General features: G+C 41.7%; 1 long non-coding RNA gene across 1 annotated transcript; it reads right to left on the bottom strand.

The window, feature by feature from the left end:
• Positions 1-997: 997 nt before the first annotated feature.
• LOC138975879 (uncharacterized) lies at positions 998-7055 on the bottom strand. Its single transcript, XR_011458790.1, has 6 exons — positions 6137-7055; positions 5793-5834; positions 5186-5264; positions 4247-4368; positions 3582-3628; positions 998-2707 (listed from the first exon to the last, which is right to left on the bottom strand). It is a non-coding gene; the product is annotated as an uncharacterized lncRNA (long non-coding RNA).
• Positions 7056-16007: the final 8952 nt, after the last annotated feature.

Genomic DNA, 16007 nt, shown 5'->3' with positions numbered 1-16007 from the left:
CTGATACGTCCCTTCAACCTTTTTGGATAGTCAGAGAGTGTGAGGAATTCGTGTGTCTTTTTGATCTGTGTCAATCAGTATTCACGACTTTCCGACCTTGACATTGTAGTGGGGGTCAAGTGGGCGTCGGCATCATTGTCCAATCAGAAATTTTGATGCGCTTCCGCTTCCTGTCCCGCCCAGTCTGCGCAAAAGAAATGGCGCAAAACTGTTTGCGCGAAAAAGGTGATGAAAAAAAGAACACAACCTGGTTTGATAACCAAATGATTGCGACCTTGCATTCTAGCATCATTTAATGTGGAACAACGACACATCTGATAAACAAATAGCCAGTTTGTTACCAACATGAGAAACTAGGGTTTAGAATCGAAGCGGTAAAACCGGACGCTGTTTGTACACGTAAATCCGGAGAAGCTATCGAAGTAGGTGACATGTCGTTTCACTCCGAGTGTGCCAGCACCGGCCCTCTACCCGCCAAACCCCCACTAGGCAGGGAAAGTGATTTGACCTTGCATGACTGCAGGGCAAGTTCGATTTTGCTAGCTAAAATTGCTGCTAGTGCTGCCTTGTCTAGATCTGGAACTTTTTCAATTGGATTTTTTTCTCTATTATACTGGAATAAGTGGGTGCTTTTCTAGATCTAAGCATCGACCGAATTAGATAAAGATGTTCCTTGCATTGCATTCTCCTAAATCTGTTATTCTAACCAGTTTGTTTAAGAATATAATTGTTCGTTTTTTTTGTTGATAAGCTTACACGATTTTTTCTTTTTTAAGTAAGTGGTTTCACACGTACAACATGAGACCCACATGCACTAGACAATGGAAGTTGAGGTCCTCGTTCAATACCACAAATGCCAGTATTATATTTCAGACTCCTTTTGGAGGAATGTGTGGGGTTTGGGTGTTGAACTTGAAGTGGCAGATTGTTTGCACAGGTATGAATGTTCGTACGTTCGAACGTGCACACATGTATGCAGGCATTTGTTTGTCAAGCAGGAACATGCAACATTTTGTTGACCGTATGTGAGTGCGTGTGTAATAAAACCAACGACAAACAATACAAAAAGCTCCAGCTCTGCTTCTTCACCAGTCACAGACGCATTGCGTTGTTCAGCTTTCCAGAAATATATTAACTCAGTCAGAACCCGCTTCATGAATATTTTATTTCAGGAAAAAGTCAATCGAATCTACACAAAAAAAGGTTATTGCCTTGTTCTGTCTTTGAGACTGTATCACGTAATATTGAGCTACTAGAAGAAACATGCCTGTGGCATAGTTTGACCCAACAGATAGAGAAGTCAACAGAGGTATTCTGCCGTCAGCAGCTTTATTGCTGTTTTGAATTTGATCTTGCATAATTTTATTACATAATTTTGCAACACGCAAAGAAATCGTAATTGAATATTTTACGCAAAATTGAATAATTCGCAAACATGTTTGTATGAAGAAATATTATTTTAAGAAAATATGAGTGTGAGCCACTGAGGATGGACGTATTTTGAGTGAAGTAGCAGAAATTCTTTTTAAGTTCTTTAGCTACATGCACACGTTCTGTTAATTACGTTCTTAGCAGGGAGATCCAGATTAATAATACTGCTGTGACAGGTTGTGGTTTCCATACACACTTTGAATACAGGAAAACAAAAACAAAAACACAGTTAAAAAAAAATGTGCACATAGAATTAAATCATTAAAGTGTAAAGAATAAAAGCAACATATGTACAAAAACAAATCTCGTGGTTCTCTTGTCAAACCCACTGTAGTAAGCACAGAATAGGAGAGAAGATTTTGGAGAAGGTGGCTTTACCTACTGAAGTAAATGATCAAGAGGATTCTAAGCATCCAGTGCTAAAGCTCTCAAATCACAAGACATACACACTTGTTGTGGCTATCCGAACTGTTGATTTAAAAAAAAACATACCTACAAATTGAAAACATCTATTACGAAATTATATATATTGTATGGATCTGTCTTTGTAAAATATACTGTACAGAAAATTTTAAATAATCTGCACAAATCTCGTGGTTCTCTTGTCAAGTAAAAAAACCCAAAAAACCCTGTGTTTTGTCTTGTAAATTATACTTTACTAAATGTGTACAGTATTCTAAGAAAAAAAAATTCTTCCTTTTTATCATATCAATTGCCTCCCTTGAATTTTTTTTGTAAAATAATTCTGAGAAAAAAAGCTTTCTATTTAAAAGCAGTGCAATCAAGAAAATGGGTACAACCTGTGTGTATACCTTTATTCCTTATTCTTTTTTATTTAATTGAGGATGTCACTACGCAGTTTTACTGATTTAAAAAAAAATTCGCTTCAAATTATCTCCCTTGAACAAACACTTCTTTTTACAATTAAATTTTGTTTACACGAAGAGGTAGTTTTAAGGGTATATACAAGAAAACAATATTGCAACCTTAGATGTATTAACATTTGGACTAATTCCATAAAAAAAAAATTCAAACTATAAATGATAAATCAAAATAAAACAGATTTTGGGGCTGTACACAAGCTAATAGGATTAAACACGAAAGTCGTACCCAAGAATCGTCAAATACTTTTGCTAACAGCTATACTTTAAACATAAGAAAATATGATCTGCATCTCTTGTTATGAAGATGATGGCACTGGTCCACCGAAGTGCATGCCATATATGCTTTACTGTGCGCTCTCCCTCTCAATGGTCTTTCTCTGGCTGACTCGATTCTGAGGAGATAAAAGAAAACACATTCAGTACAAGCTGTAAAAAATAACAACAAAACTAGTATTACTTAAAGTAGCTGCTGGTTTCTGAGTATTTGATTGAAGGCCCAATCCGACTTGGAAGAAGTTTGCCCGACTGTCGCAGATTTGGTCAGGTAATTGCATGGAGTAAAATCATGCCTCAATTTGGTAACATACAAACTGCAATATTATTCTAAGGCTGTGAGTGTGAGAATACATCGGCGCCACTTTTTAAAAACTTTCTTTTTGTGTGTGCGCATGTTTTAGTGCCAAAAATGAAGAGGCCGATTGCTCTCTCTGCAAAACTTGTGTGAAGCTTCAGAGCTCTATCAATGGTTTGAAAGAAAAAACATACTTTTCCATTTTTGACGTTCTTGTTCCCTTCCCTGTGAAATTTACTGTCCGTAGGTTACCGGATTTTGTTAATGTCCGTGAAAACCTCAACTATTCATTGCTGAGTGCCTAGTGATAGCTATCCCCCCCAACGACCTAGCACTGCTGAATCCTGATTCTTCCCATTGTTTGATTCTGTAATGAAATTGTGTAGTTGGTAGTTATGTGAGCTTCTTCTTGGGGTGGTGGGGTGGGGGGGGGGGGGGGGGGGTGGTGGGGGTGGGGGGTGGGGGGGGGGGTGGGGGTGGGGGGTTGTTATTAAACCATCAGATTACAAAGTAAGACTTCATTGTAATGTGCAGATATTTGTTCAGGTGCCCACGATTTTCTATGTGAAAACATGTTGCTAACTAACATGAACCCAACCATAGCAACATGTTTTCAAATTCTCATCAGGCAATCACGGCTGACACAACACAGAACAGGTGGGAGAGACATTTGTCACATAATTCAATTTACTCACCTTCTTTGCATTGTGAGACTGGCCATATGAATCTGCTGAAGTAGTTCCTGCACATATTTAATCAAATATGTATCTTAATAACGTTTTAATATCGCTTGTTCTAGCAAATCAGACTTGACAGTTTTCTGAAGGCTTGCACAATTTAAGAGCTTGCCTGTCCCCAATCATTACAATAAGAAACAACATCTAGTATGCAAGTATTTTCAGGGTATGAAGGTTTTAATAATGTCGGTTCTTCTGGGGGCATGGAGAAACACCTTACACAAAGTAGAACATACACAACAAATTTCAAACAATTGAGGTCACACCATAGTTTTACTCACAAACAAACAACAGCAATACAACAAACAGTCTGCTAACGCCTACATGTTGTCTACACTAGGTATAAAGAAACAAAGAAGCACATGAAGACGGGCTTTGTCAAGTAGACCATTATAGCGAATGAGCAACAGCTGATGATCCAAACCACCAAATTGACATGATTTCCCCTTATTCAGTTTGTGATTGTAGTCATATTGACGATGCATGACTTCAATTTTTCAAAGTAAGTCTCTTGGTGCGTTTACGGATACATTCATTGTCACAATTACGACATGCTAATGTCTAACCTGGGTAAACTTCAATTCATGACTTTTTTCAAACTGGCATAGAAATTATGAGCATACCAGAATTATTTTCCTGTTAGACTGTCTTCTTCTTTTTCTTCTTCTGCGTTCGATATTCAATTCATGGCTGTCATATCGTCAGGTCAGTGGCTGCCATGAAGTCTGCAGTCTTCAGTGTCGGACTGTCAAATGATATTGTAAATAACATAATTTTTGGGTAAAAAATCAAAAGGTATGAGAAATAATCCTTACTTTTTTTGTAATAACCCTCACCACCAATTGTTTTATTTCATTTCCATTTTAACAGATTTAGCACCTCTCCGAAAGCCAGAAATACACTTTAAATCCCCCCCCCCCCTCGGCCCCCCCCCCCCCATTCATAAACTAATTAAATAACTAATTAAGGAAAAAAATCCTTACATCATAAAAAATCAGAACCACCAAAACCACCCCCCACCCATCCAATAAAACCTGAATACAAAAACACTTCAAAATAAAAAATGAAAACATTTAATTCCACTTACAAAATATAAAAGTTGTTATGCTTTATTTTCATTATCTGTTTACAAACACATAAATTGCTGTGCAAATTTTTTTAAAAACATCAATGCCTGAGACACCAGTAACCTGTTTATAGTGTTGACCTTGTAGCTTTTCAGTTTAAGAGGCTGTTCTGGAATCGGCACTAAAGTCAAAAATAACCATGAATACCGTGGGAAAAATATTACATCACCAAGACCGAAAAAATAACACCAACCGACACTCCTCACCCTTATTTCACCCACTATGCCAACCCAAAGACTGGAAAATAATAATCAAATACAGAATGAACAAAAATGCTTGATTTCATTTCTTCAATGATAAGTTGAAAATCTTCATTCTTCATAATAATGTTATTGGCATAATGTGTAATTGCCACAATTTACAGAGTTTAATGAAAAAATTATGCGATAAAAGTCAAAGTGAAAACATTTGTTTATAAACTGATACCTTATTTACCTTGTGGCTTGTGTGCCCCATGTTTAGGAGCGGCTCAAACGTCCTCTGCTCCTCAGTCTGCAAGAAATTAAGCGATGGCCTGAAGGAGAATGGAAAAAAATCCTTTGTCAGCACAATGTGTATGTGTGTGGGTGGGTGTGTTAGATAAATAGGCGGGGGGGGGGGGGGGGGAGGTGCAATAGCTACCATGCCTAATGCAGTCTGCATAACAAGTGCAACACTTCTACAGAGCTTTTATGATACAAAGCTTCAAATAAGAAACACATTACAATCAAATGAAAGCTGAGCCTGTCATTGCAAAATAAGGAATATACAACAATCCAGTGGCATGTAAAATATTGTTCCTTCAGAAAGATGGCTCTGACAGCAGAAACAATTTAACTTGAAGTTTGAGTCCAAAATTATTTCTCTACATTAGTGAACGTACTTGCAGTAATACCCCTCACACATGAACTATTCACAGACTGAATAATAGTGTGTTCCCAATGTTGCTTCCGTGTATCGGTTAGATCCATCTCGGTTAGATCCATCTGCAGAGTACGGATTGTCATCCGTTTAATATTAAAAAGGAAAAACAATCAGAACTTGTCATCAGTGATCAACCTACCTTGCAAGAGTGGGGTGAAACACTCACTTCCTGCCAACATGTCTGCAAAAAAAAAGAGGAAACAATACCAATGGAAGCTTAAAATGGTTCTTTTGTTCAATATGTGTACACGTGCTTCATTTCTGGGGTGAAAGTGTAAAATATATCGATGGATTGATAGAACAATATTGCCTCAAGTTCACCGCACCAAAAAATACTTATCAATCAACATTGTCATCACTCGATCAGCTATTCCATCTCTTTCATAAGTGTGTGTGTGATGGTGTGAGCGTGTTTGTGTACGTGTGTGTGTGTGTGTGTGTGTGTGTGTGTTTGTGAACAAGCGTTGAAAAACGTATGTTTACCTTGCTCTAGATCTACCCACTTTCGTAGGCGGAGACTTCTCTGCCGTGACAGCGGCTTCGTTTCCCTGGCAGAATTCAACATCTTGTACAGATCTGCCGGTGATTTTCTTTTCCTCCGCTTCGTGAGTCACTTGATCCACAGATTTAACGAACATTGAATGTTCTTTTAGTTCTTGTGACGGAAGTAAAATCAAGGAATTAAGTGGGCATTCCTGAGTCCTCTGCTGGCTTCATGTCCACAAAGTAAATCGCACAAACCTGCAGGGTTTGGGGGGTAGTTTATTACTTTGAAGAAGAACAGCTAGTCGTCGCTGCCCGTTCAACATTCTTCGCGCGACCTTTGTTTTGCAGAGGAAGGCATATGCAGTTTTTTTCCTGATGAATGTTGCCAGGGTGCACAAACTGAGAAAGCATTCCCGATTTTCCACAATTTTCTACTTCTTTACAGTCTTTTGCACAACATGATTTATAACTGCCGGTGTACGTCTAATTCATGATGCCAACCTGACAGCTGGGTCAAAAGTTACGTTCGAGAAAATACTCGTTGAACTAAGTTCCAAACGAATGTCAAGGCCAGTTCTTGACTGGGTTTGAACTGAAGTTGGGCTCCGAATGGAAATAAACACTTCCTCCAGCTGCGCGACCCATTGATAACAACAGTTGGAACTGGTAGGAAGATGAACAGGTCTTGCGAACTGGCTACACACTGTTACGGTTCAAGTTTAAGTTCAAAGTAAACACTCAACTGAGGTTGCAGGTAATGGCGGACTTGACTTCCTTCATAACCAAATATCACTCTTCTGACAAAAACACGCAAATGCTATGTTAAACCGGAAAATACGTAAACCGGAAAAGGAAGCGCATCAAAATCAAAATGGCAGCCCCCACTAATCCGAAAGGTCACGGAAAAAAGTCGTGAATACTGGAGAGAGAGAGAGAGAGAGAGAGAGAGAGAGAGAGAGAGAGAGAGAGAGAGAGAGAGAGAGAGAGAGAGAGAGAGAGAGATCGGAGGTAATCGGCTTACAGTTTTTATTACACTTTTTGTACTTTTCTGGCGGTTTTTCTGTAGGATCGAAACGCCCGTCAGTGGCTCACTTTCCAAAGAAGTTTTCGAAGCGAATAGATTTTTAATCGGCTTGCTGGTAAGGGAGACAATCGTCTTAGTCTCGTGACGTTAGCTCCCTTCCAATGCGACCCCATGAGCTTCTTCTTCTAGGTCACCAGTTAGAGAAATGACATCAATCGCTTCGGTTGGTCGTTGAGGAGAGGATCGATTGGTTGTTCGCGTTTGGTTCGTATGCATATTCCAAGCGGTGTAATTATGTGAATTTTCTTTGGGATGTAGAGTTTTTGCAAGAAAGAATCAAGGATTTTTGGTTTGCATGCCAGGTGTTTTTTCCTCTTCCATTTTGGTGTGTGTGTGGGTGTGTGTGTGTGGGTGTGTGTGTGGGTGTGTGCGCGTGCGTGCGTTTGTGAGTGTGTGAACGTGCGTGTGTGTGTGTGTGTGTGTTTATGTGCTTGCGTGCGTGCGTGTGTGTGTGTGATAAAATGTCTTTGTTCGGTCAACGAGTCCCACAAATTTGTTTAACCGTTTGAAGAGGATCAAGTGTTAAATGATATGTTTTTTTTTATTAGAACCTTCAGTTTCAAACACGAAGACCACCATGTAAACCGAGAAAGGAAGCAAAATTCAAGAGGCCCCGAATAGCTAAATAAGTGGAAGGACTTACTTACTTAGGCCATTATGAACCTCCGGGGGAGCATAGGCCATCGACGACAATTCTCCATCCGACACGGTCCTGGGCTGCCCTTTCGATCTGGCTCCAGGTCTTCCCCTGCCTGTTGATCTCTGCTTCAGTGTCTCGTCTCCAGCTGTTGCGCGGCCGGCCTCTCTTCCTTTTCCCTTGTGGATTCCACTTCAGGGCTTGCCTCGTGATACTGGATGCTGGCTTTCTCAGGGTGTGCCCTATCCAGCCCCATTTCCTCCGGAGAATTTGCTGCGCCGCTGGTTTCTGGTCAGCTCTCTGCCAAAGGTCTTCATTTCGGATTCTGTCCGTCCATCTGATGTTTAGGATGCGCCTCAAGCAGGTGTTGACAAAGATTTGGATCTTTCCCAGCATGGTCTCTGTTGTCCTCCATGTCTCACACCCCGCATAGAGAAGAACAGACTTGACATTTGAATTGAAGATCCGAAGCTTCGTCCTTTGGCTAATCTCCTTGGAACTCCAGATCTTCTTTAGCATGACAAAGGCTCCCCGTGCTTTCCCAATCCTTGCTTTGACGTCCCTGTCCGAGCCTCCTTGTCCGTCAATGATGCTCCCCAGGTAAACAAAGGACTCCACTTCCTTGATGGGCTCCCCATTGATCATCACCGGATTGTCGGCTGTGGTGTTGGTCTTAATCAATTCGGTTTTCCAAGTGGAAGGAACATACTAATATTTATCCACATTATTGTGCTTGCAAAATAATCCTGTGCGATTTAAACGGATGGGTGAAACTGTTCTGTTTCTAAACTGTGGATGATTGAAAAGATTGTCCGTGTATGAAAAGTGTAAGCCTACGCCTTCCCGTTCGAACAGTTTGGCTCACCGTCTCGGATCCCTCCACTTGGTCACATACCAACAGTCAACAGCCTGGCTGCTCTCTGTGCACAGTGGAATATTTTTATGAATTAATTTCGTTTAAGCCACTTGAGAAAATTAATTCCCCCCAAAACTCATCACAACTCAACTGAGCCAGGGGGTTGATTATGGTATGTGTTAATTTGGTCTTGTCCCATTGTGCAAGCCTGGTCAGATCTTAGATTATGGTATGTGTATGGTCTTGTCCCATTGTGCAAACCTGGTCAGATCTTAGATGGTAAGCCCAACTGTTTTCACGAAAAGGAGCGTGCCTTTCAATCAATCAATCAATATGAGGCTTATATCGCGCGTATTCCGTGGGTACAGTTCTAAGCGCAGGGATTTATTTTTTTAATTTATTTTAATTTTTATTTTATGCAATTTATATCGCGCACATATTCAAGGCGCAGGGATTTATTTATGCCGTGTGAGATGGAATTTTTTTTTTTACACAATACATCACGCATTCACATCGGCCAGCAGATCGCAGCCATTTCGGCGCATATCCTACTTTTCACGGCCTATTATTCCAAGTCACACGGGTATTTTGGTGGACATTTTTATCTATGCCTATACAATTTTGCCAGGAAAGACCCTTTTGTCAATCGTGGGATCTTTAACGTGCACACCACAATGTAGTGTACACGAAGGGACCTCGGTTTTTCGTCTCATCCGAAAGACTAGCACTTGAACCCACCACCTAGGTTAGGAAAGGGGGGAGAAAATTGCTAACGCCCTGACCCAGGGTCGAACTCGCAACCTCTCGCTTCCGAGCCTTTAAAGTTCGTTACCTTTCTTTGTATTTCATTTTCATGCAGTAGGGGTTATTATCGTGCAGTAGGGGTTATTATCGTGCAGTAGGGGTTATTATCATGCAGTAGGGGTTATTATCGTGCAGTAGGGGTTATTATCATGCAATAGGGGTTATTATCGTGCAGTAGGGGTTATTATCGTGCAGTAGGGGTTATTATCGTGCAGTAGGGTTTTTTATCATGCAGTAGGGGTTATTATCATGCAATAGGGGTTATTATCGTGCAGTAGGGGTTATTATCGTGCAGTAGGGGTTATTATCGTGCAGTAGGGGTTATTATCGTGCAGTAGGGGTTATTATCGTGCAGTAGGGGTTATTATCGTGCAGTAGGGGTTATTATCGTGCAGTAGGGGTTATTATCGTGCAATAGGGGTTATTATCGTGCAGTAGGGGTTATTAACGTGCAGTAGGGGTTATTATCATGCAGTAGGGGTTATGATCGTGCAGTAGGGGTTATTATCGTGCAGTAGGGGTTATTATCATGCAGTAGGGGTTATTATCGTGCAGTAGGGGTTATTACTGCAGTAGGGGTTATTATCGTGCAGTAGGGGTTATTATCGTGCAGTAGGGGTTATTATCGTGCAATAGGGGTTATTATCGTGCAGTAGGGGTTATTAACGTGCAGTAGGGGTTATTATCATGCAGTAGGGGTTATTATCGTGCAGTAGGGGTTATTATCGTGCAGTAGGGGTTATTATCATGCAGTAGGGGTTATTATCATGCAATAGGGGTTATTATCGTGCAGTAGGGGTTATTATCGTGCAGTAGGGGTTATTATCATGCAGTAGGGGTTATTATCATGCAATAGGGGTTATTATCATGCAATAGGGGTTATTATCGTGCAGTAGGGGTTATTATCGTGCAGCAAGAAGACACAAGGTCATTTTGATTATCTTGTACAGATCGCTTACCGATGATAACATCACGTGGTTGGCACGGTTTTCTTTTAATAGTAAACAGTGACTCATTGCAATGAGCGATTCTTTTGATTTCGGTGACACTTCCCCTCAAGCTCGCCGTTCTTTTCAGTTTCTTTGGAGAGTAAATTTGAGTTTCATACGACTGTGCCATTAAATGTCGATGTCTGTTTGGTGCTTACCACTCGTTTTTGTACCGCCCTGATATGGCCCTGCGTGGTCGGCTGGGCGTTAAGCAAAAAAACAAACAAAAAAAACTCGTTTTTGTCGCATTGTCGCATCTCAGTCAAAACTTCGATTAATGAACGTTAAAAGTTAAAAACAAAAAACATGCAATGTCATGTGATTTTCAGGATGGAATTTGCGATGTCATGTGGGGCTTAGGCGATGCATTGATTTTCTGATTTTCAAGTGTGGTGACCACTTGTCGCCTTTGTTTTTTGAGTGTGTCGCATTGAGTGCCGGAATGTTTGTTGAAAGGCAATTGCTGGGGCAGGAAAGTTTAAACGCTCTCATTCGGTTTCCTTCATTATTGATCTCACTGAAAGAGTCTTTCTTTGCTTTGTCTCTTGTGTCAGGTCAGAACAAACAACGTTTAAATCGGTCATCTGTCTCTGTCTTGGTGTCGCTGTATCTGTCTGTCTGTGTCTCTTTTTGTTTAAGATGTAGTAAGGACAGGTTGTAAGACTGGACTTGTGCCTAAAATCCCTATCCTCTGTGCATTAAGAATCAATCAATCCATCGATCAATTTCTTTTGCTTTTTCTCTGGTTCTGTTTCCGCCCGAATCTGTTGTAATGTGCGCACCCATCTCGGCCCCTGCCCCCCAGTTTTGTTTTGATGTTCCTTCTATTTCATCAACCACCCCATCCCATGCGCATTAGAAAGTGGGAGAGAGAGAGAGAGAGAGAGAGAGAGAGAGAGAGAGAGAGAGAGAGAGAGAGAGAGAGAGAGAGAGAGAGAGAGAGAGAGAGAGAGAGAGAGATGTCACATATTTTGCTGTGGCTGATTAGTAACACAGCAGCAGTGTTGACATTTGCAGGCTGATTATGAGTCAGATAAGGATGACTTCATTGATCTTTGCTTCAGCGAGACTGCAGTGGGACACGTCACCTTGTTCTGTTTTCCTCATCAGGGCCGTTATGACCTTCCTGGTCTCAGGAACTTAGTTTCATTTAGATTGTCCTTACGGTATTAGCAAAGATCAAGAGATTTTATTTTTAATAGATATATTCAAAAACGAACCAGATTGCACGATTTTGATAGGTTCGACTGTAAATTTGAAATGTAGCAGAACATCCGTAAAACAAGAGGCGAAGCCATCAAGGCTCACGTAAGAAATCGACAAACAGTAACACAAACTCAATCACTCCGTCACACATACACACACACACACACACACACACACACACACACACACACACACACACACACACACACACACACACACACACACACACACACAGAAAGAGCATAGGTGAAACTGTGCAAGAAAGCGAGACACTAGATCTAGATCTGTCTGTCTGCATGTAGCCTACTTACAGGACACGACTGCCAACTAGTCTCGGCGCGCTCAAAATAATAATGACCGAGACTTTCAGTACTTCCTTCGCGTGACGTCTAACCCTCTTACGTCATAATGTGACGTCAATGTAATGTGACGTCTTCAAATGTTAGAGTTTCTACCACAGACATACACACACACGCACGCACAAACACACACACACACACACGCACAAACGCACAGACAGACAAAGTTATGATCGCATAGGCTACACTTACGTGAGCCAAAAACAAGAAGGAAGAGCACACTCCGTAAATTGGAAGCATGTGTATCTTTGACACGCGCGTGCCTTCAGGGTGTATAATTATTGTCCTGTACCTATTCCACAGTCCGAGGTTGGCCTCACTTTCTGATCACAGACACCGCCAGGTAGGACAAACACCCTTTTGTTTGAACGCTTGCCGCCAGGGAACACCCTATAGTATAGGTGCCCTGAACATTTTTCAAAGAATGTATTTCGCGTGGACGTAAAGGTATGAATCGAAAGACTCGTTGAGAACTCAGAAAAAACAACCTGTCTACATTTGTGTAAATGTTGCAGGTGATATATGGTTCCATTCTTGGATTTTTCTTTCTTCACATTTTGGGAATCTTTTAATACTCTCCAAAACAAAATAGGAAGTCAATTCCAGGCGCATCTTTTCTGTAAAGGACCGGTGACATCCCATTCAGTTCTTTCACATTGAACGAGCCAGTTTCACTCGCTGAAATTGATTTGTGTGTGAGAACCCATCTGTATCAAGGGCAGAAGGAGGTGATCGGTTTCCGCGGCTGAAACTGACATTGCCTTTGCGAGGCCTGTATCCTGCGCTTAAGTGTGCGATCAGTTTCTGCCGCTGAAATTGATCGCGCTCTTCAGCTGACGTTTCCGGGTAAGAAGTAGACTAAAGTGGCGCTTGGGGAGTTAGCGTAGAGACCGGGTTAGACGACTGTGGGGTGTTCAATTCCTTCTGAGGACAGCCACAGGGGAAGACAGAGCTTTGTCGCTTGTCGGCCCCGAGGTATAAGTGGGTGAAAGTTTGTCATGTTTTGCATGCATGTGGAGGCACGAGGGCTGATTGAGATTGTCTTACCCGGCGAGTAAGCTGGGTTTTGACACAGAATCGGTGCTTGCATTTTTTGTGGATTGCGGTAAATCGTGCTCTCTGTGACCCTCTGTGTCTCCCTCCCTCACCATCTTGTAAATGTGTGTGTGCGTGTGTGTGTGTGTGTGTGTGTGTGTGTGTGTGTGTGTGTGTGTGTGTGTGCGCGCGCGCGCGTGTGTGTGTGTGTGTGTGTGTTTGTGTGTGTGTGTGTGTTCACGTTGCAAGAAGTTATGACATGTACGTTAGTTGAAAAGATCTATTCTACCCGTCATAAAAAACGAGGCACACACACACCCACACACACTCCACGCACACACACTAACACTCTGACCCACGCACACACTCGCACAGACACGCATATTAACCTAGCACATCGTGATTAACACGTTCCTGACAGTTTAAGCGACAGTGTGGGTTATGAAACTAATCTGAACAAATCAATGGCATTTTAAACTTGTTGCGTTTTAGCTTTTCTGATTTTTTTGGTCGATTTTAACGCTGGACGTGACCTTGCTTTTGCGAATTTGATTTTTGGGGATGTCTGTGTTGTAGGACGGTCCCACTGTTTAGACACTAGCTTATGTAGATCAATCTGTTTGTTGAATATGGTAGGGGAATGAATGGCCTTTCCAGTCATATCACAGTTTTTGTAAAATAAACGACCTCATCACAAAGATCTGCATTCACAAATGCATCTTCCTAGTTTTTTTTCATGACGCATAGTGTAGAAAACATGGACAATTTCAGAAAAACAGAGTCTCTCTCTCTCTCTTTTTGATCCGTGTGTATCAGTATACTAGAGAGAGAGAGAGAGAGAGAGAGAGGGAGTGAGCGCGTGCGACCTTTATGCGCTAAATAAATCATTAATGCGCGCTCTGCGATGATTCTTTCTGCTCGGAGAAATCGTACCGTCTTTGCTGGAAGTTTTTTGCACTTTTAAACTATTGACTGCAAAGAGAACGGTTGTTTTGACCTTTGCTGGGAAATTGGATCCTCGTCAGTGTGCCTCGTGTCAGTTGCTTCCTTGTTGGATAGGAAATGTCGGCTATTTTTTGAGAGAACTCAACAGAACTTTATTTGACAGGGATAAAAATGTTAAGGCTAGGCCTTTTCTAACAATCTTTTTTTGAACACACACACACACACACACACACACAAACACACACACAAGATAATGAGGGAGCAAGAAACAGAGACAGACTGAGACTTTACTGCAGTCGGTAAAAGTTTGTAAACTATGCTGTGTGACTGAACTGTATAATTTTTTTCAAAGCGTGTATCCTCCGTGGGAATGTACACACTCCTTAAAGAAGTCAATAGTAGTTGTTAATAATTTGAGATCACAAAATACCAATCAGTAAAAGAAACGTGCACGCATCCTATGCAAAGAGAAAAAAAGCTTTTACATCGTAGACATCACATCAAGTTTACCAAAGAATAGAGCAGACATCCAAGAAAAGACAGACAGCTAACTTTCAGAATAAAAACACACACAAAAGTAGCCTACATTTACAGCACGTCGACCCACTGGTCTTATAAGCAGACAGACAGACAAGCAACAGGTATGATACAGGTCATGAACTTATCTGAGAAGTGTCGACGAAACTCGCTTGCAACGTGCGGGCGAGGTAATAGAATACAGGTCATCAACTTATCTGAGAAGTGTCGACGAAACTCGCTTGCAACGTGCGGGCGAGGTAATATAATACAGGTCATGAACTTATCTGAGAAGTGTCGACGAAACTCGCTTGCAACGTGCGGGCGAGGTAATAGAATACAGGTCATGAACTTATCTGAGAAGTGTCGACGAAACTCGCTTGCAACGTGCGGGCGAGGTAATAGAATACAGGTCATCAACTTATCTGAGAAGTGTCGACGAAACTCGCTTGCAACGTGCGGGCGAGGTAATAGAATACAGGTCATGAACTTATCTGAGAAGTGTCGACGAAACTCGCTTGCAACGTTCGGGCGAGGTAATATAATACAGGTCATGAACTTATCTGAGAAGTGTCGACGAAACTCGCTTGCAACGTGCGGGTGAGGTAATAGAATACAGGTCATGAACTTATCTGAGAAGTGTCGACGAAACTCGCTTGCAACGTTCGGGCGAGGTAATATAATACAGGTCATGAACTTATCTGAGAAGTGTCGACGAAACTCGCTTGCAACGTGCGGGCGAGGTAATATAATACAGGTCATGAACTTATCTGAGAAGTGTCGACGAAACTCGCTTGCAACATGCGGGCGAGGTAATATAATACAGGTCATGAACTTATCTGAGAAGTGTCGACGAAACTCGCTTGCAACGTGCGGGCGAGGTAATATAATACAGGTCATGAACTTATCTGAGAAGTGTCGACGAAACTCGCTTGCAACGTGCGGGCGAGGTAATATAATACAGGTCATGAAACTTATCTGAGAAGTGTCGACGAAACTCGCTTGCAACGTGCGGGCGAGGTAATAGAATACAGGTCATGAACTTATCTGAGAAGTGTCGACGAAACTCGCTTGCAACGTTCGGGCGAGGTAATATAATACAGGTCATGAACTTATCTGAGAAGTGTCGACGAAACTCGCTTGCAACGTGCGGGCGAGGTAATAGAATACAGGTCATGAACTTATCTGAGAAGTGTCGACGAAACTCGCTTGCAACGTGCGGGCGAGGTAATCAGACCGTTACAGGCAGGTCATTTACCTTTTGTGTTGCCATCACGTCTATCATAAAGCTGGCTTTTTTGTTTGTTTGCTTGCTTAACGCCCAGCCGACCACGAAGGGCCATATCAGGGCGGTGCTGCTTTGACATATAACGTGCGCCAACACACAAGACAAAAGTCGCAGCACAGGTTTCATGTCTCACCCAGTCACATTATTCT

This window comes from Littorina saxatilis, linkage group LG9 (assembly GCF_037325665.1).
Source record: "Littorina saxatilis isolate snail1 linkage group LG9, US_GU_Lsax_2.0, whole genome shotgun sequence".
Classification (NCBI taxonomy): domain Eukaryota; kingdom Metazoa; phylum Mollusca; class Gastropoda; order Littorinimorpha; family Littorinidae; genus Littorina; species Littorina saxatilis.
Note: the sequence above shows the minus strand (reverse complement) of the source record. Positions and strands in the feature narration are given on the sequence as shown.